Below are 24,084 nucleotides of genomic sequence, written 5' to 3'. Positions count from 1 at the left end.
AATATACCGAACTTTACTCCTAAAAGCATCCTTCAGCCCCATTTCAGTAAATCCATGAGCAACTTTTACAGAAGGCTTACAAGAACAAAAAGTTGATCTCCGCAGAAAAACTAACATCCATCCAGCCTGATAAATTCCTTTTCAGCACACAAAGCCTCCTTATTCACACCACCCTTCATGTACAAGCTTCACCATCTGCATCTCAAATAAATACTTTCCATCATGGCATTGTACCAGTTGCTCAGCAGGACAGGCTCGCAGCACTTTCTGTTAGTAACATATTCTTAGTAGTAAAGGAAGGAATAGTTTTTATGAAACATTCTATCTATGGCAAGTTCATTACTGTAAAGTAATGATATTTATGCCCAAACAAACATACAAACAGCCAGGAAACTTCCGTGGGATACTTACTGATACAGTATCTTAAGAGATTTTTCTAACACTTTAGTGTTACTCTTAAGGACTTAATGCTTTCAAATACAAGCATAAGAGTTTTCTTCATTAAGGGCTGGCACGTGCCTGAGGTGGTATTGGAACAAAGAGCCTCTCGCAGCAGCGACTGCGTAGAGCACAATAACTGCGCTCACTGTGCATCAGCTGGGAAGTTTTCATTTCATACATCATTTACAGCTTGCTGCAGTGATCCCTGAAATCTGCCTGTGCTATTACGTAAAGACCTTTGTCCCCACCACAGCATTCATCTGGGGGTACAAATTAATAGTTATTTTGGTGAGAGTTATTTTTGCCAAAATTCGAGTGTGCCACCACAGCATGGATGTCAGAGAAGCAAAGCATACTTCGTTCTACATAATGAAGACTAAAACTTGTATTCTCATAAACTTGAATACAACAGAATTAAATTATACCATCTACATCATAAGTGAACTTACTGTAGAAAAAATACACAGTAGCAAGAAATGAGCTAATGCACATGCTTGCTTCAATATTTTTAAGCACAAATTTGCATTTGTACCCCCTATTTTCAGAAATTACCCTCCCAGGACAGTGACAGACCCACAACAAAGCCTCTCCTTGCAAAAACGTATTTGGACGGAACACACCCGCATATTCTGCAGCCATTAACACACAGGTAGATCACTTATTTTTGCCACTGTCCCAGATAAATTATGAAGATTATCATTAATTATAAAGTCATTACTGTTGGCATAGTCTCTAAAATGCTTCAACACTGAGCTATGTTCTGAAACTCCGTCATTCACCAACGTAGGCACTAAAGCCTTAAATTCACACTGTGGCCACAATTCACACAACTTCAGACTGAAAGCTGAAAAACAGACAACTTTTGCATAGAATTCATTTAAATGCTACTAAATGCTTGCACTCAGAGCTCAGCTTGGAAACAAAGAAGAGAGGCTTTCTTACCGTGTGTGTGAAGGCCTCCTGGGCTGCAGGGTGTAGCACTGGGGAGAAGGGCTGCTTCCTGGGCATTAACTCAACAATTCCACTTCTCGTTCAGGATAAATCCAGAAAGTATCTAGCACAAATAAACAAAAACACAAATTTAGCAGGGCCTGGGTGGGAACAGACAGGTATTTTTCTTGCTACTTGACAGACAAATTCTCCCTGCTCTCCTTTCTAGCCTAGAAGTAAAGGTGTGCTCTGTGAGGGCAGCCACAGCACCGGCCTGGCACCGCGCTGATACCGGCACCTGCACCGCAGCCGGCACGGGGAGAGCGAGAGCGAGGCACCCAGCAAACACAGCCAGCCCTGCTCCCTAACGCATGGATGCAGATATTGAAAACCAAGTACCAAGTTGTAACAAAAGCTGCAGAAGGAAGAATATCTTTGAAAAAAGCACCAGTTAATATTTTCAGAAAGATAAGGCCCCAGAGCCAATCATTATGGAACATACGAGAGAAGTACTAAATACAGATTATATCATTCTCCTCCTTTTGTGTGTCAAAACCATATCTTAATTTTGTTTTCAAATCTGCCAATCAGGACATAACTAATCACACAAAAAACATTCCAGCTTTCAAACGTCTGTCACGCGTTAGGATCACCTGCGTCACATCGACATTTCCAGGGGAAAGCCAAGGAGTGCACGGACCAGCTCCCATGGATCCCTCACATCTCTGCCCTCCAAACTTCATTATTCAAATATTCAGATACTATTAAGAGTGAAAGCATCCAGCCAGCAAATTCCTTCTCTCTGGAAAAAGATTTTGCCGAGGAAAAACAGCTTCACACAGCAGTGGCCGCGTTACATTTCCCTGTAGCAGGGTGGGGAAGACACTGCAGGGTTTGCAAAACAGAACAGACCACAACAGGTCCTGGAATCAACCATACAATTTTAAACAGTCCAAACACACCCCATCATCTCCAAACACTGGCCTATATTAGGTTTGAATCTGAAGTCACATCCCAAATTATTTCTAACAGTGAGAAGTGATGTCATCTGCAAGTGACATGATAGCTCTCTGCCCTTGGGCTGCATGCCTGGGGTTCCCCTGCTCCTCTGACCTTAGCTGTAAATCCATTCTTATTCTCTTCTGATGTTTCCTGAACTGAAGGAGAGAAAGATCTAGAGGGAGAAAGCGGTCCCTTGTAATGAGAGGCACTTCTGCCAGACACACACTGGCACACACGGGGAGGGGGTCTCAGTGGCACCCCAGACTTAGCTGCACACACACCAGGACCACCAGCACTGCCAGTAGCACCACGTGCTGCCCGCAGTACTGCTGCCTGTCTGTGGACACCTGAGGGGAAGAATACTTTCAGGAGTGTGAATTTTTCACTCATTAGTATCTATTAGATTGGATCATAGAATCATAGAATCGCTAAGGTTGGAAAAGACCCACAGGATCATCCAGTCCAACCATTCACCCTTCACCAATGGTTCCCGCTAAACCATGTCCCTCAACACAACATCCAAACGCTCTTTGAACACCACCAGGGTTGGTGACTCCACCACCTCTCTGGGCAGCCCATTCCAGTGCCTGACCACCCCTTCAGAGAAGGAGTATTTCCTAACGTCCAGCCTGAACCTTCTCTGGCACAGCTTGAAGCCATTCCCTCTAGTCCTAGATATGGATATAGAGCTTATGGATATAGAACTTTTCACCACATCTACTGCCATATCGCTGTAATGATGTGGGAATTATCTTCAAAAAAATCATTGTTTAGATGCAGTGAGGAAAGGTATCAGCTCCCCACTATTAACACTCATAGTTAAATACAAAGATACATAACAGTGCCCCAAGTTCATTGTATATTGCTAGGGTCTGCAGCAAAGAAGCCTTACTGCTACTGAAATGTGCCTTCAGAAAGCCCCAGTGATTGCTCAGGTTATGCACTCATACACCCTTCTTCTGTTACACCAAAATATTTCTGCAGTTGTTGCATCCCTCCCCAAAAAATATTTTAAGTAAATGAAATGTCACCCTACCATTACTTCAACATTTCTATTATTTTTAACGTGTCAAAACACATGTGAGATACCAAAATATGGTAAGGCATATGAACAAAATGGCTTTGAGCTCAGATAGTTTCTGATGGTAGCACAGCACAAGAATGGCTCTGAAATCTCAGATCATTCAATGACAGTTTGCAGAAAGCTTCCTAAGTTATTGCCCAGCTGCAGTGAAACAGCCTGGCACGGGAGGAAATATTTTAGTAAACACTGAATAAATACAAGTGGCCATCTGGTTACAGTTACACAGCGAGCACATAAATCTGCTCCTCTGTGTTCACAGCACAGTTCCTTGAAAAACTCTCAGATACAAGCTATTGACATTGCAGTATCATTAGCTGAAAACTTAGAGGGAACCTTCGTATACCAGCATCACCATAACAAAAAATACAGGGAAAGGGGAGGCAGTGCTTCTGTGCAGTCCTCCGGTGGGGGCTCCACGGTCTCTGCCACGTTAGAGCAGTGAAGGCCCTACTGTCGGCACCGTTGTGCTTCACAAAGTGAGTTCACCCACAGAACATCCAGCACTGCTCCACTGCATGTGTCAGCACACGGACAGCCAGGAACAGGATTTGGTCTTAACGTCTAAGAACTACAGAACCAGCAGAGCTGATATACCCGGTGTGACAGAAGCGCATCTATGATGAGAACCCCGCAGTTCCCTCCAGCACTTCTGCCCCGGAACCTTTTGCGTAACCTTGAGTCGCAAACGCTTACCTGAACAGAGCAAGCAGGTGTGTCAGTGCAGATCCCACGGCAAAGACCTACAGCCCTAAAGTGTTCCACCTTCACTGCGAACCTCCCAGCTCAAAAACCAATAACATATTGAGTAATAAACAATAAGCCGGAAAAATTCTTGGGAAAAAAGAAATGCTCAATTCAGAATCGTGAATCACGGAGCCTGCACGTTTCTGACATAAGTTCATGAAATGAAAACCTCATTAAAGCTTTAGCCAAAATTTCTAACTCATCAAAGGCCCATGTTCTGAATAGCAATGAATTTCATGAAAAAGAAGCAATTTTTCCTTGTCTGCATGTCTGTAAAACATCTCTTGGGTTACAAAACCAAATCTGATGACACTGAAAAGTCTTTCAGGAACAAAGACAGACAAGTAAAACAACTACCAGATCTCTTTAATTCCATGCAAAAGTGTCAACAGCAAAATCACTGCATCTCTTCCATAGCGGAATATTAAACAGTTCATTAATATCCATTTTCCCTTCTTCCCTTTTCAGAGGCTACTAAAATTGTTTCTGTTTGATTTTACATGAGTGAAACTCCTCCCAAATGAAACAGGTACAAGTGTCTTGAAAGAACATTCAAGTGTACATCATTCAAGACCTTGGCAGTCCCTATCTCCGTGAAACAACAATAGCATCCCACTAACAATGACTTGCTTAACTATTCATTTTTGTAAATAATGGAACTGAAAATTATCTAGTGATGGATTTACACTTTTACAATGCATCTCAGGGATGAAAATGAATAGGGATGCAGAAATTATGTATATTACAATGGGTGACACACAGAACTTAAGATTCCAGCTAGCTCCACAGAAGAACACAAGCTGGAAAACAGCACTACCATTTTTAGCATTTACCTTTGTCTAACACTGCTCTGAGATATCCTATATGTATTATTTGTATTATGCTAGCACTTAAAGACTCCAATTAAAATCCAAACACAGTTATATTAGGCAGAAATAGTAGGAAAATTACAATAGGTGTCATAGCCATTTTAATTCAAAACAACCAGAGTAAATTGCCTCTTTCTCAGATACGCCTTCCTTTCCACTGCAGTTGCCCATGGAATCTAACATATTAGGTCTTACACTGATGGGAGCACTAAAAGGATTGCCCAGGCTGTCTCTTTGGACTTCGTTGTATTTGAAAACCACATTACCGCTCCCAGTGGAGGCGCACAGCCTGCAGAGCACAAACCCACTGACACCAGGCTTTCCTTCCTCATCACCTTTCCTGGGAAGAAGCCCACGGAACCCTGCAGGCCTCCAGCTGAGAAACCCCACTCCCCTGAGGTGTAAGACTGCAGTTTTACAGAAAATTGACACGTTCTGATTTTCCTCTCATTGCTCCTCCTTCTTGGGATTTTTTTTTCTTTTCTTTAAGCATAAGCACTGATTTTACTAAATAGACCAATTTACCTTACTGTAGGCTATCATTTTGTTATTAGTATGTTTGTACAATGAGCAATTTAGTCTGGGAACTAGGTATGATCTGTTAGAAAGGTAATCTAAGGTACAGATGCATCTTTCACGTGCCTTGCCAGTTGGATAATTCAGCACCCATTTGTTTTGACTTGAAGAAGAGGATACCTCAAATTAACACTTATCGAAAAATAAGATCATTTTGAGGCAGGAAATTGACAAAGTTGACAACTTCTCTTACAGTAACACTAATAAGCTTCCATTCAAAAGGGAGTTGATAAAGATTACTTTGGTATTAAGTAACAAACGGCAAGTGTTATCGCTGTGCCTATTAGTTCTCAGCCCTGTGTTTATTATAAGCAGTATTTCAGACACAGGACTTTAGGAGACAATATATAAATATTTTAAATGGTAAAATATAGGTGCTGGCTTTTTTTTGTACCATGTCCAGAAAATCTGCACAAACACATCAAATTCTCCACCTAGGGAATTTACTTTATTGTTACGTTTGCATTCAAAACAAATGTACGTGACCTATTTTGGGGCTAATATAACTAAAAGGAACCTATTTGTTGTTTATTATTTATAGAAGATTCACTTCAGATTAGGCCTTCTGCAGACGTGTGTATCTGTGTGGCACCATAAAGCGTCTCCAGATCTCCCCCAGCACTAAAACAGACGAGGAAATGACAAGTTAGGATGTATCCCCGTACGCACGGTGTTTTATAAAAGCTAAGATTAAAAGCTGTTTTTTCCTCTTCAGAAAGGCCACATGAAAGAGCTAGCACCATGGCTAATGCATTGACCTCCTGTGTCTGATAATGACAAGTTCAAGTTCCAGAGTTGGATAAGACGTGGAACTAAAGTAAGTGCACTCAAGCAATGAGTTCTCCTGCTCTGTTAGAATCCCACTCACAAAACCAGCCTTCCAGAAAGAACGAACAAAACAAAACTTATTTTTTATATATTTAACCATGACGTTTTCTACACCAGCAGCAAATCTCAGAACTACTCTCTTCAGTCTAAGGCACGGATGGCCCCTGTCGCTTTTTCATAGCAAACTTGAAATTATTTCACACAAGTAAGAGATGGCAAATTTCTAAAAGAGAGGTGTAAAAGTGCTGCTCTACAGATGTCTTACAGATTCTTATTTGCAGCTTTTTTTCTTGTAAACAGAGAGAGTAAAACATAGTAAAATCATGTGTACGACATAAGAGGGACAGCATCTATTCACAGCCAACCAGGAAATCAGAACTGCACTTCCACATGACAAGCAGACCTCCTGAAGTGAACTGCTCTGGAGATGTAGCGTGCTTTTGCTTTCAGAGGGGGATGTGTGTCTGTGTTTCAGCACACTGTATTGTAAGTAAGTGTTCAAAATCAAACATGGATACCATAACACATCTCTGCTTAATTTTTGAGAGAAACAGTAAGAGCTAGAAGAAATGCTGGGGCTCAGCTTGGTATAAATCAACACATCTGTCAGTTCTTAAGCATCAGATCACACTCAGAGCCATGCAGGGAGTGATCCTCACCTCAGCCGCACACAGGACGGAATATGAGCACAAAAACAATACCATTCCAAAAGGGGTTCCTGTAAACGTGGCTCTCGAACCGCCATTTTTACTTCCTTCCCCACACCCAATCTGGGCTCACCTCAGAGGCAGACAATTATTTAGAAAGGAAAATTCATCTTATGCACATCAAAAGTTTTGGTGCCTGATATTTTTTTCCATTCCAGGGAATTCACGCACACTTTTTTTTTTTCCCCTTGAAAAAAAAAATCATAAAAATACAGTGATACTGAGTTTAAAAAAAAAGCACATTAAAAGAACACTAACATTTCTAAAACAGGAGCTCATGCTGAAGTTAAGAAATGGCCATAATTAAACTTGTCCAGGAAGACAGATTAAGGTCAAACATGTCTATTAATTTTGGGTACCCACTTTAAACCACCTTAGACCTGATGTTTTATATTTGACTTTTTCATCAGCACAGCATTTCATAACGCTTCCAGCAGCTCCCGCTGCAGCAGCGATTCCTGTCCAGCACAGCCCGGGCTGCGCAGTGCCGGGGACGGCGGGCCGAGGGCTGCCGGCTCTGTGCACAGGCAGAAAAAAATTCTAAATTTTAAAGAGGCACTCAGTTTACCTACTCGGAACCCGCTCTCCTTTTCCTGTGTGCTACGTTAATTTCAGCTTTCACCACTCAGCTAGCCAGACCTCCACAGCAGCCAAATCCAGACCAAAAACTTCCACTCCCATGACTTTTTCGCAACCAGGGACAGCCCCTCAGCAGCACCCCGTCCCGAGGGGACCGTGAGCACAGCCAGGCTGAGTCCCACCTGGAAGCCAGGCACCCAGCTGAGGCCTACCACGGTGCTGAGACCCACCTGCACCTGCAGCACAGCATGGCTGCACGGATGAGGTGGTGCCCTGTCCTCACAGCTCTGCTCCTGCTGCTTATTGTTAGGGGTGCACCACAGCTCTGGGTGCCACAATGGCCTCCTTTGGCACTATGAGTGGAGGGAGCCAAAGCACAACGAACGGTGCTGCTTAACATTGGCTCTGTGCGCTGGTTCAGGCAGGACACTGTAGCGGCCTATGGCCTGCTGGGGGCCCACGGCCTGCCCCAGAGGATACAACCTGCCATGTGGGGCCATGGCCCACCCCGGGCCGTACTGTGAGCTGCCACCTCAGCCAGGGGCCACCGCCTGCAGCCACACCTGAGGATGCTGCCATATGGGAAACCACACTGTCAAAATAAAAGATGTATTCGCACTTTGTAACACGTTTTCTTTGGGTTTTGATACATCTCTCACTAATTCTAATTATCAAAGAGACTTTCTTTCTAAACAAAGGCTGCTGCTTCCTCATCCAAGAGCGACGTTAGGATGCTAAATGAGGTACGCGATCAGAGCGCCTTGCCAAACAAAGGGAGAAGTCAAACGCAGACACTTGTGATTTGCCTGCTGGATCAAGCAGAGGGAAAGGAGCTGCAGAGAAAAAAGGCGACATTTCAAACACGTTTCTGTAATCAACAGTTCCTGCAAGCAAGGTTCAGAGAACTACAGGAAAAATGATTTTTTTTTTTTTGTAAATATCCCTTGTTTTCCTAAGATGATTTTTTCTGCTTTTTTACATATCAGTCTTTAGCTTTTCTTCTTCCTTTTAGCTTAGAAAAAGGAAAAGCTACCCTGAAATTTTAAGAAATCTGGCACAGTAAATTACAAAGTCTGTCACATAACTTCTTCATTCAGATGAATTCTGAAGTGTTTGTTATGCACTCGAGGCGGGGAATGGTTTCTGCTACTAAGAAAAGATATTTTTCCTAAGACATAAGTTATTTGTTAATAGGCCTACATATTAATTACGTGAAAACACAGTCTTTTAAAAGCTTATTGTTTTCCCAGTGAGTTGGATATTAAATAGTTATTTGGACAATTTTAAAGTTAATGTTTATAATACAAACAATAACAATCCTTATAAAAACAGTTACTTCCTAACGCTAGCACTGCTTTCTGCTTCCACTAAATGAACGCACCTTTTCCATCGCAGTCTACTCTGATCTGCGCAGTGAATTTGAGTTCTCAGCGTCCGTTAAGGGAAGACGAGAGAGAACTCTGCTAATTCCTTATCTTGCTGTTCTTCATGCTTAAACTTACAAGGCAGCGTTTCCCAAACAACGTCACAATGTTTTTCTTTCTTTCCTCCTTCCTTTATCTACTTGGCTCTTAGTGCCATCACAGTTACTTGGAGGTGTACAAGAACCCCCATCACATACACTCTGTTTACAAACAAGCGTTTGCAGAAGGTGAAGCTAAAACCATGTCAGCAGACCACAGTTAAAGCTAATGCTTTAAGTCAGATAACATGGAAACAAGGCAAATAATGCCATCTTTGTTTATTAATAGCCATTTCCCTCCCAATGCAAGAGGGTTACCTTTCTTACTTCCTCTTATTCCTTTCTTTGGCAGAGATGTCAGACAAAGTCACAGTGTATTGTTAAGTTCTATAAAGTATATTTTCAAGTTGCTTACTCCTTCACGTCTTTCTGTAACATGAGAATTGCCACATTTTGTTTAGACTCAGTTTTGCTAGTTTCATTTCGTTCAGAGGATGCCTAAATCTATTTTGGATCAGGTTCTTACTTGCATTCAAAGTTACTCTAAAAAATACTAAATATTTTTATTTTTAGTAATGTTTGATGCGTTGTCTTAAACTGAGCGTGGTAAAATCCGGGAGGTGGTCTTCAAACCTGCACACGAAACTTGCACTTTTTCTTCCTATGACTGTATGCAAAAGTCACGTAACTGCAGAAGAAAGAAGCGTGGGGTTTCTTGTTTTAATAACTCAGGCAGTAAGCATTCGATAGCAACAGCTGCCAAAAGTGCATAAGCAAATCAGGTTTAAAAGGCAGTGTCCAAACATATATCAGCTTCTGAAAGCCATCTTTTATGGAAATTAATTCTTTCCATCCTGAAAGGTGGCATTAAGGGCTTTTCCAACCTTAGTGATTCTGTGAGTTACTGCTAGCTATCCGTATACGCTGGTTCACCAACAGTTTTCCTGCCAGAGGAGATCAGGTCAGAGATGGCTTGTGTTGTCAGATCAGTCACTGACTACCTCAATTGCCTTTGGCAAATCATTTAACCTCTCTGTATTAAAGTTTTTATACCAGTAGAATAGATCTTCATCAAGGTAGGAGGAGTTTAGCCTATTAATTAATTAATATAACTATAAAAATGCTCAAAGTTTAATACCGATCTCCATCTGCTCTACAGAACAATATTAAAAGTAACCAAAAAACAAAAAACCCACTGCGTACTAGATAGAAATGAACTGCTTCCATATAGGTGAGAGCTATTTCAAAGCAGCTTTCTGCCCTATGTACCTTAATGACGACACAAATTAGGAAGCACCAGGCTTTCCATTTTCTTGCAACTCGCGAGTAGTAACAAAAGCAGCAGCAGCCTTTGTCTCGATGTGACAACTTGCACGCTTTGGAATACTGCTGTAGGTTTTAATGAGCTAAATGATTTAAAAATATATATTGTGAAAATTCTCTTGATCTGAAAGCTGACATGCCATGTTTCAGCCTAAAACGGAATGTTACTGCCTAGATCTAACCCTGGAAAACAGAGTATATCACGGAAATGCTGACAGAACATTAGCTACACTGAAGTGTGCTAACGGGTACCGCTATAATACACTCTATTCCAGAATAATTTTTCTTTTTATTATTTCATTAAGTTGTATCTCACTAAAGTTCCTCCTAGGATCTCTCCACAGCACCAAATTTTTCATTGAGAAAACTATAAATCATGGGCCTAAATTACAATTTAATTATAAACGCCTTCTCTTCTAATGCTGCCTGGGACCTTTTACCCTCCTACATAATTCTAAAAAATGACCCCTGTCATAATTTCCTTCACTAGAATAATATGCAGAGATCTAATCCTGAATCCTGCTGTCTTATAATTTAATATAAGAGGTAATTATTATTCAAAAGATAATGTTGCAGATATTGAAAATATTCTGAAGTTTAAGTCTAAAAAAACCTTGACTTGGTATGTAAAAGCCTCTTATTTGACTCTCGTAGAGAAGGAAATAAATAAAAAGGTTTTAAGATTGCCTGCAAAATGCTAGCAGTATTATTTGTAGCTCGAATTTGTCTACTATAAATTCCATAACCTTTGAACTACAGAGAAGACACTCATACACAGAGCACAACCAGGAAGGCACCAGATCATTTATTATTGATTTCTGCTTTTTGCCATAGGTTAGACAAAAATTCTTAGACTGCTGCTCTTGAGCTGAGAAAAAATGTTTGAGGTGGCTCTGCATTGCTGGGTGCAAGGAAGTGCACATCAGCCAGAGCGAACAAAGAAAAAACCTTCTTACAATCCAGATTTGATTTTAGATCTATCGCAGCAAGGCACAGCCATGCTTGTCCAAAGCATCCCTACATAGGAGAAATTTAACAATATTAAAACTTTAAGGAATTCATACTTTTTTTTTTATTATTTTTAAGTCAGCAAAGCGAAGGCTCGCACCGTTACGTCCATTCATCTCGCACACGAGACAGTGAATTTAATCGTGTAGCAAGAACACAGCTATTACTGCCCGTCTCTATTCGCTTTACAAAGACTTTGACCTTAAAACCTTTTTCTTTTGTCCTAAAACTGAGATTTCATCAATTAAAACGTGTTTTCTCTTTAGCCAACTCTTAGGTTATGCAAGAATATCTGCCAAAGAAGAGATCTGATCATACAGATGGAGAAAAGAAGGTCAGGATGTGCATAAGGAGAAGGACTTAGCAGAAAGAATTCCAGAACGTCCTAAGAATGAAATTCAGAGAACAACTGCAATGCTTTTTCAGTCACAAATTCAGGGAGCATGCCCCATTTTTTTCAAGCAAATGAGATATGAGATGAGCTTCCTTGCTCCTAACTGTATACAGCACCATCAGTAAGACCAAATAAAGCACCATATCTGACAGATTCAACGTCCTGAAGAGGTATAGGCCAGTGAGGTAAGCAGGAAATGGGGTTCACAAAAGGTAATTATAGCCCATGCTCACCCTTCTTAGGTGAGGCAGAACATCACTATTCGGCTCAATAAAAATCAAACTATATAGTGTAGAGCCACCAGTTTACTACCCTTTTTGTTTTTGCTTGGGGAGCAGTTCATTTAAGATGTAATAAATTGAAGGTTTTTTCCTGTCCTTCCATAAATCTAGGGACAGTGCAAATGAGGTGTTCCTCATTACCAACGGAAGAAAAGGGGCTCCCTAGATAGTGACATGGACCGGTAGCATTAAAGCACTCATTAAAAGGAGCCCTGTTCTTTTTTGTAATAAAGAATATTACTTAATAGCACTACAAGCATGGTTCACTTCATATTGCTGAAGTGAGCTTTTGGGGTGCAGTGAAGAGGAAAAAGGGAGAAAGTACCACAAACATAATAAAATAGAGAGATGGAATTTTGCCTGTAAGAAATTAATAACAAGTAAGGAAGTGTCACTGTCTGCCTGTATCTAACAGCAGTGCTTCATGCAACAGAAAGATGTAAGGATCTCAGGGGATTCGTGGAAGATGCTAGACTATACTTTCAAATGAACAAACAAAACCAGAGTAGATGGGCACAGGTAGACTGACAAGGATTTCCAGCAGATGATTTTCTAACGTGAGGATCCAAGAAAACACAAAGCTGAAACAGTTTGGAAGGATTCCTGCTATTAGCAAACCAGGATGGGTTATTGTGATGGGGGACGTACAGCACCAAAAAGAACAGAGTGGAGCAACAAAAATAGTAATTTTATATTTCCACTTCCAAAAAAAGTCTCTCCACAACAGCAATGGTAAGGGTTTGGACATTTAGTGAATCCTCTTCGGGGATCAGTCTGAAGTGAAAATTCAGTTGTAGAATACCTCTCTGTTTGCTGTTTTCTGTGCACAATGGGAAATCTCTATCAAACAAACATATTAGGTACAAAGCTCATATGTAAGATACGAAGCACACGAAGAAAGAACGATGCTTCCTCACTGCTGGCATCCTGTCTCACATGGGTTCACCCCAGATGCCTCGGAAGAAGACAAAAAAAAATGGTCTGGTGATTACCTTTGCATTTGCATTCTACTCTGCAATGCCATTTGCTTCAGAACCCACAAGGCAGTGCCTGCCAGTCAGCACAGCACAGCACACCACGGCTTCCCGTTGGACACAGCGTTCAACAGGAAGGTTTTGCAGGAAGTCGTGGTTTGTACTGCATCAAATCCTGCTGATCAACCTCAGGATTCAGTAGGGAAAACAACATTTTGAAGAAGAGATGAAGGTCAGAAAACAACGGCACTGTGCGGAGGGAACAGTTGGAGACTTTTTTTTCTTTTTTTTTTTTCTTTTTTTTCTTTTTCTTTTCTTTTTTTTTTTTTTTTTTTTTTTTAACTTTTGCAGTCCTGGTGCCATTCAGAAAGGAGAATAAGGAGCATTAATTGAACAGGTATTAAAGCTATTGAAAGTGTTTTTGTTATAAGTCAATCACGTTGTCAAAACCATGATTAATCTGAGTAAGAGCTTTGCTTGAATTAGAAATGAAAAAAAATGAGTTTACTTATTACATTTACATTATATGTACATTAAGTTTACTTTAGAAATTATATTTTCAAAAAGCTATTGAAATCAGTAGGAAAACACAGATTTTGTTTCTGACAAAACTTCTCCTTTTGCTGCTCCTGCTTAACACAGCCATCAGTGTGCACAGCGTCCGGGCTGCAGTACCACAGCACAGCTTAGCAATGACTTCTGGAACTCTCCTCTCTTTTGCTTTTGTTGTCAGCACGTCTGTTTGCAGAGAACGTAAATAAAGCTCTGCAAGGTACCTGGACGTAAGTTCTCTAAAGAAATACACTTATCTCACACAAATGAATTTTCTTATCTGTGCCTCGAGCAATTTCTCTTTTTTTCTTTTTCACCAAATCTACTTTAATATTCATTTGCAAAAGCACACTAAAATCACATCGGTTCTCAGAGCAGAAGGGTGACGAGGTCTGAAACCAACAGCGGGGTAGCTGGCTGAGAAACTACACACGGGTAACACGCAGCACCTCTCATGCCCATCTGCAGCTGTCCTGCACAACTTCATACAGTTCTCCTGAGGTCATCTCACTCCTTTGTCAGATTACTATGAATTGCACTCCCACCGTGGAACGTACCCAACATCTCACAGGTTTCTGTTGCCTGAAAGTTCCGGAAGCACACTCTGCTTCATGATTCAGCTCATTACAGCAAACACTGCAAAGAGCCTAGGTCAGGGCAGGCCCCTGCCAAACCTCCTTTCACATCTCCCTCCATTTTCACACCAATAAGTACGCCCTAAATACAATTCTTCAGACATACACCTACACTCACCTAACCCACACTTCCTCAGCATGCTTTTAAACAAAGAAGCCATGCGAGACTGTCAGAAACCTCCCTAAAATCAGGATATGTGGCATCTGCTGCTTTGGCCCTGTCCACAGCTGTTACTCTGTCACAGAAGTTGGTGCTTTGGAGAGACAAGGCTTCTTCTGACAAATCCGTACAGTTTGTTAGTTTTTCATTTCCTTGTCATCCTCTAAGTGCTTGCAAATAGTTTGGTTATTTCTTCCAGAATTTTTGCAGGAAGCGGAGCTGAGATGGCTGGTCTGCAACTCCTGTCTGAACTCCTCAATTCCTGTTTAAGTTAATGACACTGTGTTGCCTTCCAGTATTCTAGTTTCCTTGCACAAGTTTTCAAAGACAGCCACCGCCTGTTCTGAGTTTATTCCAGCTTTACCCATTCCTTTAATGAGGTTTGGAACTGATGGTTCTAACAGCATCTATCTTATACACTTTAACCTGTTTCTTCTCCATTCAGAACTGAGATCTTATCCATTTGGCAAGTGCATCAATTATGGTAGCTGTTGTCCTATAGATGACCTTTAATAGAGAGGGATACAAAAACATTTGGCTGTCTGAAAATTATCATTTACTCTCCACTGAATGGAGATCCCACACTTCTCTTTATTTCCCTATTCCTGCTATTGTTCTTAGTACCATTATCTTTGCTTTTTTTTATGCACCTTGCTGGCTGGTTCCCATTTCATGAGTTGGCCTCTCTGATTTTATCAGAGCATGCTTCTGCTGTACTTTAATACTCACTCTCAGCAGTCAGCAAGGTGGTTTCATACACCTTGCATCCTCCCTCTGCTCTGGGATACTTTGCAATTGATAAAAAGATTCCATTTATGTAATTATTCAGACTCCAGATCTGAATAATTCCCTGTAATTCTCATGTTAGACATCTGAGATATTCATGGTTGCTGATTATCCTTGTCATTTAATTGTGTACTGAACTCAAAAACCAGCTAGCCTTTTGCCTATGATGTCCCCCTGCCTTCTGCGTTCCTTTTACATAGTCCTTCTCCAGACACAGTGGTACATGCTGCAACAAGAATTCAGTTTCTTACAATAACAGTTTTCACTGTTCTCCTATCTGTAAGTAGAGGCCACACCAAAAAAAAAAAAAAAAAAAAGAGAGAGAGAGAGAGAGAGAAAAGGACAAAAAAAAGCTCAGGCTCCCAGCTGACGGTAGCACCCTTTGTTAGGGGTCCAAGAACACCCCTCCTTCCAACTTTACAAGAACAGTTTTGCACAGGGAACCCAGCCCCAGCATGTTTCTCTCACATTTAATAGGCCACTTTAGTAGCACGTTTACTTACTCCTCATCAAACAAGGATAATTGACAGCTTTCCACCCCTAGCATCCCCACTCTGAGAAGACAGTTTCCCCAGGAGCCGCCTTGTACAACCTCAAACACTTTATTACTGGTCAATTTGGGTTTCCTGCCCGCTTTAAGTGGCAGTGCTGAGGGTCTCTAACTCTCTCGTGTCTCGCTAATCAATATAAGCAGTCACTTCCACGGCATTTCCCTGCTACTCAGCAAGAGGGGCGACGCACTGCCATGGGCTGTAAATAACTGGATAGCTTTACTGTTGCATCATAAAGTAACTCAAACTTCAGAAACAGGAGGAAGATCTTATTTTCTGGCTTCTTTTGAACTTTCCTCTGCTTCTTGCTGTGAGAGCTCAGAACGCCGCTGGCCGGGTGCCACGGCCAACCCGCTGTGCCCCCTCAGCCGCAGCACTGGCCTGGCCCCACGCCATCCCCGCCACCACAGCTCAGGCACCGCTCCCAGAGGAGAGTGGCAGAAAATTCTATCAAGTTTCGACTGCAGCTTTACAGTCCCTGCACTATGGGTATGAGAAAGTTAGGATTAAACAATTATTGGCTCAAACTCACGCAGTAAAATTTGTTTATGAGGTAAATTTTAACAAGAAACAAACAGTTAGTGTTGTTTATAAGCAAACTCAAGCTGTAAAAACCAGGGAATGCTTTGTAAATGCCAGCCCGTGGGCCAGATGAGGTCCTGGGGGGAGCTCCCCGCCGTCTGCAGCTGGCTCTCACACGCACGCAGATCTGACCGCTTCCAGCAGCCAGGTGCAATCAAAGCCAGGCGCAGTGGTGAAAGGCATCTTCATTTGTTAGTAAAGGGCTCTTCTCACAGGCCTTCCACAGCACAGAATGACCTCCCAGTAACATCCCTATGACAAATGGCCACACTGGCTACTAAAAGATACACCTATTACTTAGTAACAACTAACATCAAAAAGACTGTGCTGAACACAGCACTGGGGTGCAGGGGGCTGTGCCGGGCTCCACCAGCTGAGCCGAGTGCTGACCAAACACCCCAAACCCACCGCCAAAGGCTGACGGGCACTGGATGTGTCAGAGCAGGGGCTGCCCCGCCGCACGGCCGCTCCTCGGCTGGCTCACGTGGGAGCCATTCCTTCACCTCTGGGACCTGTGAAGTGTGCAGGAGCTGAGGAACATCAGTGAACAAACACAGCTGCTCTCACCGAAGTCCTCACACTTGGCGTACTTTGAGAAGGAAACACTCCTTAGTTGATCCAACTTTACCAATCCATAACAACAAAGAAATAAAAATTGGGGTGGGGGATGGAGGATGTAACGTTATTCTTTTGACCGCATGCTTAAAAAAAAAATCCTTTAGAAAGTGAATATGTGCCTACTGCAAAGCTCTGAGGTGAAAAGGGAGGTCTGAACATCCCTGCTCCCCCAGGATCTCTTCAAGCGTGTGTGTTTCTGTGGTGGTTGCCTTGTGGTTTCGTTGTTCACTACAGTTTCCCAGAGCCCTATATTTTACTGAAACATAAGTACAGGCCCACCAATTCACTGACAAGCTGATCTATTGGCTCTAGGACACTGAGGGGAATTATGCTCCTGCCGCCCTGATGCTCTCCTTTGTTTAGAAAAAGAAGAGAGAAAGAGAGAGAGTGGAAAAAAAAATCCTCAATCGTTTAGTACAAGTCATTTTACATGCTGGGATAATGAAGTATAAAAATGCCTTCAAAGGACTGATTTCCTACTTTTAACTCACTACCAGCCGAGTTCTTTGTGAGGCCCTCTGGAACATGCATTCCCAGCCCCACTCAAACAAAAGAGCTGCGAATTCATTAAACTATTTAATTATGCCTTTTTATTTTTCTCCATTAGCAAGCCCTGCCAGTACAAAGTAAATAAAGCCACCATGGTCTTTCCCCAGCAGACACACTGACTGTTTTTATTCTTTATTCAGTTTACAATATAAAGGGCTATTTTTTTCCCCCTCCTCCTATTCTTGGCTAGTTTCCTAATACAAGCCCTACAAACAGAAGCATCCAACTGTACATGCAATGCATGGAACTAGAGAGCAGCAGCAGCACTCAGCATTGCAAGCACATACCCTAGACAGCTTTCAAAGTACCAGCAGCCAGCGGCAGCCAAACAGCACTTTACAGCCAGGCGCGGAAAAGATATTAGCTTTTTTTTTTTTATACTCTAGTAAATTTGCTTTTTACATCTATTTCTTTTCAGAAGGGCTTGTTATTGAGCTTACTGTCCACAAATTCCATTGATCTCAGGCTGTGACTCAATCCATATGCTCACGCTTTGACACCAGCACAGCAAGCAAGCGATACAAATCCTGTTCAGGCTACAAACTTATTGATTTTATAGATTTCCCCCAAAGTTGTGATAATGATATATCATTGTTAAATTTGGTAGAACAAACTGCTTTCCCAATCTGTCAATGCGAGCATGAAAACCAATTCACAGCCTTGTTTAGAAGGCTTTCCCTTCAGAAGAATAACTACTGCTAGCGGAAGCAGATCACCAATACCAGCCGCTGGCACAGGCGTGATGGATGTTACCTTTCCCGCTGCCCTTTGCTGACCCACAGCAGCCCAGGCTCCCACCTCGCCTCCCGGTTATGAGAACCGCCCTCAGTTTTCAGCAGCGTTCTTCAAATTCATTATTTAAAACTTGCAGTATATGTAAACCATCGTAATAGCTTTTAAACATATTTCCTCTAAATATTTTAGATGCATTAAGACAACATGAAAATTATTGATTTCTAACAAATCATTTTTGTTTACTCTATTCCTACGCTCACACAAACGACAAAGCGATGCTTTTCCCTTCCATGGGAGGGAGACAGAATACTGACTTAGTGGAGCGTCTTCACTTCTTGCATCATCACAGCTTCTCCATCTGACAACGGTGGGAACAATGAAACATTCCACTTCATAACAAATGGCCTCTGCTGTGAAACACAGTTGGGCATTTTCCTCATGGCTTCTTTCTGCCAGAGCAGAAACCTGATCCGACGTTCGTCTCCTCACCAAGAGGCTTCCATTCCAGAAGTATTAGAAAAAGGAAACTCAAGCTGTTTCTCAGGTTCTGAGAACACAGCATAAGAAGTTCATCCGTCCTTATGTGCTTATCATACCACAGAAAGGCAGTCATCAAAAAAGTCTGCACGGTGCAGAAGATGCACAAAAACTGTAAACAGCTGTTGTGTTTTTAACAAACCATGAAACAGCTCTAACAAAATGGGTTAGCGGAATTACAATGCATGCTTTCATTCACACATTCTCCTCAACTCTGAAGCAATTATTGGCACTCCAAAAAGAGAATTCAGGAACAAAAAAAAACTTACCAAAGAAACTGAAGCCAATCAAGAGTCAAGAATTACAGTGTTAGAAAACAAAGATTAGGAAATCAACGTGAATAAGTAATGCCTCTCTTTCATACCTTCTCTTTCCTACCACAGCCTATCTGCTATTTCTCCCCATTCTCCCAGCATACTCTTCAGCACAGGAAGAGCAGTCTGTCTCATCTGACATCGTGCCATTAGTTCAGCACACAGCACTGTGAGAGTTCTCACAGGTTCTCCCAAGTCTTGCTGGTGATAGCTCCCCACATACATCTGCCCGTACATCCCCGAGCAGTTAGCCGTGCTCCTGGGACAGCGCCTCTGAGAGACATTAACGTCTCCTTTCACTTTGATTTAATTCAAGGTGATAGATGCTGATCTCTTTTACCTGCTGTGGCTTTTTTTGAACTTTCTGAATGCCCTTTACAAATATGTCTTTCTAAACTTCAGGGCACTTTACATTTGAGCATGTGCCTGCAGTCTTTCTTGCCCAACTTCCAACTACAGTAAGGAACGGTTCCAACGCACTCCTCACCTGTCTATGGTATTTCTGCCGCTTTTCTCACTACAGCAGAAATGCCGGGATGACAGGTGATAGAGAAGAGCCCACTGCCAATTTTTCTGTCTTTGTGTTGCTGAGGAGTTGTGCTCCATGCTCACCTACCGGCGCGTAGGCAGGAAGCGGTATCACAACACGTCTGCACAAAAACAAATTATTTGCTGGACAGAGGAAGTACTGCCAGTAACAGATGAGGCATTCAGATATCTTTTGCGTGAAGAAAGTGAAGACCTTAACAAAGACAAGTGTTATTACTAATCTCGCTTTTATGATGGGAAAGCTGAGACTCGGTGAAATTGCAGGATTTGCCCAAGGTCTCACGAGAGCAGTGATAATGTAATGCACAGTAATGATCTCACTATCAGATAACAAACTTTATTTTCCTCTTAAAAATGTTCACAGAAGGAATGCCCTTGTGATGAAAAGCAAACACCACCACAGGATCTACCAGTGGTCATCCTACATCTTTCAGAGGAATCACAGGCATTCATAAGAAAACCATTCTATCCAGCTATCTCCTTCCTCCCCATTCCTTCTGTTCGAGCTCTGTCTCTTCGTGGAGCAGCTATGACTCTCATATCCTCTATTATTCCTTGCTTACAAGACAAATAATGGCATTTCCCCAATCAATCGGAGCAATAGTAAAGGCATCACGTGCTCCTCTAGCATATTTCAGATTACCTTTCACACCGCATGATATATAATTTATATGCCTCCACAACAGGAGAAATCCGATGGTGATACTCGGTGGAATTCCCACTCAGGGTAACGCAACATTGGCGAGGACTCCCAGAACCGCGCGTTCCAGGTGATTAGAGCAGAGAACTGCTGTCTGCCAGAAGGGAATTAAACAGGCAACTCCGAATGCGTAATCAGAGCGTAAAGTCATCTGAAGAATATGAGATCATTCTGAAAACTATCTTAATTCATTCTTCGCCCCCCAGAAGCAATGGATTTGGACAAATCACAGAATCTTAGCCTTCAATTAATGTTTTTTGAGAAATAGGTCTTTCCTTCCTTGCATCCCACTCTCTCGCCTTCCTCTCCACCCCCCTCAATGAAAAAAAAGAAAAAAGAAAAAAGTCCTTCCTGATAATTGCACTGGTCCAAATGTGCAGGGGCTTTCATACAGAATGATGGCTTCCCTTGTCTCCTGCATTTGTTCATCTCCTTTGGGAGGAGCAATTTACAGAAAGCATTATCGATTTTTGCCATAATAGGTACAGAGATGCCTCACTGTCCCTGCTCAGCCAGCTCACTCTCTGCATCACAACTGTCAGGCCAGTTTGTGAAGCCCGTCATTATTTTTTTTCAAGTAAATCCATCACGGGAGTAGGGGAAAGTGATGAAAATAAAATTATTTTCACCTTGCCATAAAAAAGAATGGCCATGTTCCCTAACAGAAATAAGTGCAAATGCTGTCAACTAAGAGAGCGGAAGGGAAATTCAAAGCAACTAAAAGCAGGCTGGGGGAGGAAGGGAAGGGAGGAGGGAGTGCGAGGAGGCATGGCAGTAGCTAATTTACTTTGAACACATTCTGGAATTTTCCTGTTAAAGCCGCTATTTACAACTCTTCCAGTTGTTCTCCACGTTCTCATTTTTCTGGAAGCGTTGAAATCTATCCTTTGTGCAGGTATTTCCTTTGGCTTTTAAGGTGTTGAGGAGATTGTGGGTTTTGCGATGCCATTATTAAATATTATTGGTCTGCAGGATGAAATCCGCCTGTAAACCTCCCTCTGAATACAGACCACCCACCCGCTGCAGAGATTACCAATTGCACTCTGCTCCTTTGTGTACAAAGAGGTTTGGGGTTTCTCTCCCTCTCCCTGTTCATCGGGGCAGGCCGGGGCCACTAAACTCATTCTGTCCCTGATCAGCATGTGAATGTTGAGGGACACTTACTTCAAATATTTCTGAAACTCAAAAAGCCTTTTAGAAATTGCATCTAAAAACAAACAGTCCCCCCGTCCCTCAGCCGCATTACTGACTCCCAGACAAGTCCTTTGGTATTCATCCCTCCTCCTTGATTAGTTTTTGCTGTACCCTTCATGTTGGTCACTTATCTCACATCTTGAAGGTCACAGGCTGTAGTACCCTATTCCAGCGGCCCCGGCTTGTTTTTTATTCCTGAAGACAGCCTTGTTTTGGGCTCAGAGGGTTTAATCCAAGAATTGGCTCTGGATCTAATTCCCAGATCCTCAGTTCATTAGCCATGAAAAGTGATAGCTGCTTAAGATTTTTATGAGACATTGTTCCAAAAGCGGACCACAGAAACTGCACAATTGCCCAGCACGTTGTACAAAGCCCTGGCTGCTTTTGGTACTGACAACAAGGAGCTTGATAGCAATCAAACAGCTTAATGAAAAGCAGCAAGTTTGCTCTTGGTAAGGAGCGGGGAAGCTGTGAAGTTTGTTTCCAAGTGGTGCTCCCTTTAAGGATGCTTAGGATAAGATTTAAATCACCAGAGCCCTACTTCAGGAGGTTGGCAGAGGGGTACATGCGGTGTCCTGACCTCTCCTACCCTCACTTACAAACATCCCACATCCAGAGCTCATCTGTCCCATCCCTCCAGGCTCACTCTTCAGCACACCTAGATATGGATGCTGAAGCCAGCCACACCATTCCTAGCAATCATGCCAGGCACACTGGGAGAAAGCTGCCAGACAGCTGCACAGAAATGTCAAAGGATTTCCTTCAGTCAGGCTGCAGCAAAACCACAGTCACCAGTGCCATGCCCAAGCACTGACAGGGACGAAACAGCATTCAACACAAGGTGAGAGGTTTATAAGCAAAGTGGGCACTCTGCTGAGTGCTGCATTAATACCAACCACAGCCGTTCTGCTGAGTGGTTTGGGAACTCCTCGTGCTTGAGAACCACAGTGGGCCAGCAGCAGGGCTCCATACCACACTGCTTATTCATTTCTCGTCTTTGGACCCACAGCCACTGCACCAACTGCCTTCAGTGCTCTGTAAGCATTTCTGAGCAGATCCTCATCAGACATATTTACGTAGAAAGCTATATACCAAAGTGTAAGTTGTACAGAAAGCAGTTGCTTCTTCTCAGAACGCGCCTATTACCATACAGTAACGCTGTACACTCTGCTGCTTATGGTACGCAGAAAGGAACTTTCATGAGAAAGCTTTCAAAGGAAGAAGGTCAGACCGGGGCAGCACTGGCACAGGGGCTCACGGGGCCGTGCTGCCCACCCCCCCACCGAGCCCACTGCAGACAGCACGAGCTGCGTGTGCCTGGAGTAGCTACAGAAAAATCAAAGACATCCTTGGCTTCTCACTAGAAAGCAAAAAATAAACTTTGTAATATAGATCAAGCGTATCAAGACATTTTAGCTCATTTATTAAATGTAGAGAACGGCTATTACCGCTATTTATCTAATACGCTCTGCTGTGCAAACAACAGGCCCAATTTCAATAGCAGGGTAATTCTGTCAGTGAATTACCATCCTAAGGGAAAAATTACTTTAAATTAGTTTAGTTTGTTCTTTTGCACTAACAAGTACATTCTAGATTGTAATTGTTTTTAAATCTCTGCTCTCTGGTGCGGACGCGCTGCCGGAGCAGGTGGCTGCCTTATGGCTCTCGCCCCGCCAGCATCGCGCTCTGCTTAATTCATACATATGTTCAGACACATGCATCCGCACCCGCAACAGATGTATGCACAAAAGCACACAGACACATATGTGGCTGCTGTTTCATATAACAAGTACAGTAAAAACATTAGGATGAGGAAAATGTGGAAAACAGCCTGCAGAAAAATAACTTTCACTTTAGCTTTTAATTTTAAACTATATTAAATTAGCCACGATCACAGGAGAAGTATGTGGTGAAACCAGATGAATTCAAATGTTTGCCGACCCCACGTTTACATTTTGGAATAAATGCTTTCCCATTTCATGCATAATATGGGCAAATCACCTTCTGGCTTTGGAGAATACTGATAGCATCGAGCGTGGCTTCAGCCAAAAACGCTGCAGAAACGGCAACTTCCTGCCCAAAGATTCTCTCATGCATAAGTGGATTCAAATATGCTGGCTTCAATAACAGAACAGCTATTTACCAATTCTTGGTGACTCGAGGTCAATGCAGACATCAGTAAGCGCAGTGCCGCGTTACATCGCGTCAGACCGCGCACAGCGCACTGAGCAGCACCGACCCACCGGAACCAGCGCCGTGCAGCCCGCAAGCGCCCATCGGCACGCGCAAAGCAACAGCACTCGGGCTGCTGAACAAAGCAAACCAGAAATGAAGTCCGATCCTGAGCACACACCTCAGTTTGAGAACTGGCATGGACAGAACCAGAGCTGATCTATCTGCTCCTGTGTGAACGGCTAGAG

The 24,084-nt window shown here is 42.6% G+C and overlaps 1 protein-coding gene across 4 annotated transcripts in view; it reads right to left on the bottom strand.

The window, feature by feature from the left end:
- ZFHX3 (zinc finger homeobox 3) overlaps positions 1 to 24,084 on the bottom strand; it is a 511,657-nt gene that overhangs the window by 339,883 nt on the left and 147,690 nt on the right. For all 4 annotated transcript variants that reach the window (XM_040707006.2, XM_046899383.1, XM_046899384.1 and 1 more), the window contains exon 3: positions 1,384 to 1,495. The gene's annotated coding sequence lies outside the window, so the exon portion shown is untranslated. The remainder of the gene's footprint in view (positions 1 to 1,383; positions 1,496 to 24,084) is intronic.

This window comes from Gallus gallus, chromosome 11 (assembly GCF_016699485.2).
Source record: "Gallus gallus isolate bGalGal1 chromosome 11, bGalGal1.mat.broiler.GRCg7b, whole genome shotgun sequence".
Taxonomy (NCBI): domain Eukaryota; kingdom Metazoa; phylum Chordata; class Aves; order Galliformes; family Phasianidae; genus Gallus; species Gallus gallus.
The sequence above is the reverse complement of the archived record's forward strand: the minus strand, read 5'-3'. Positions and strand labels throughout refer to the sequence as shown.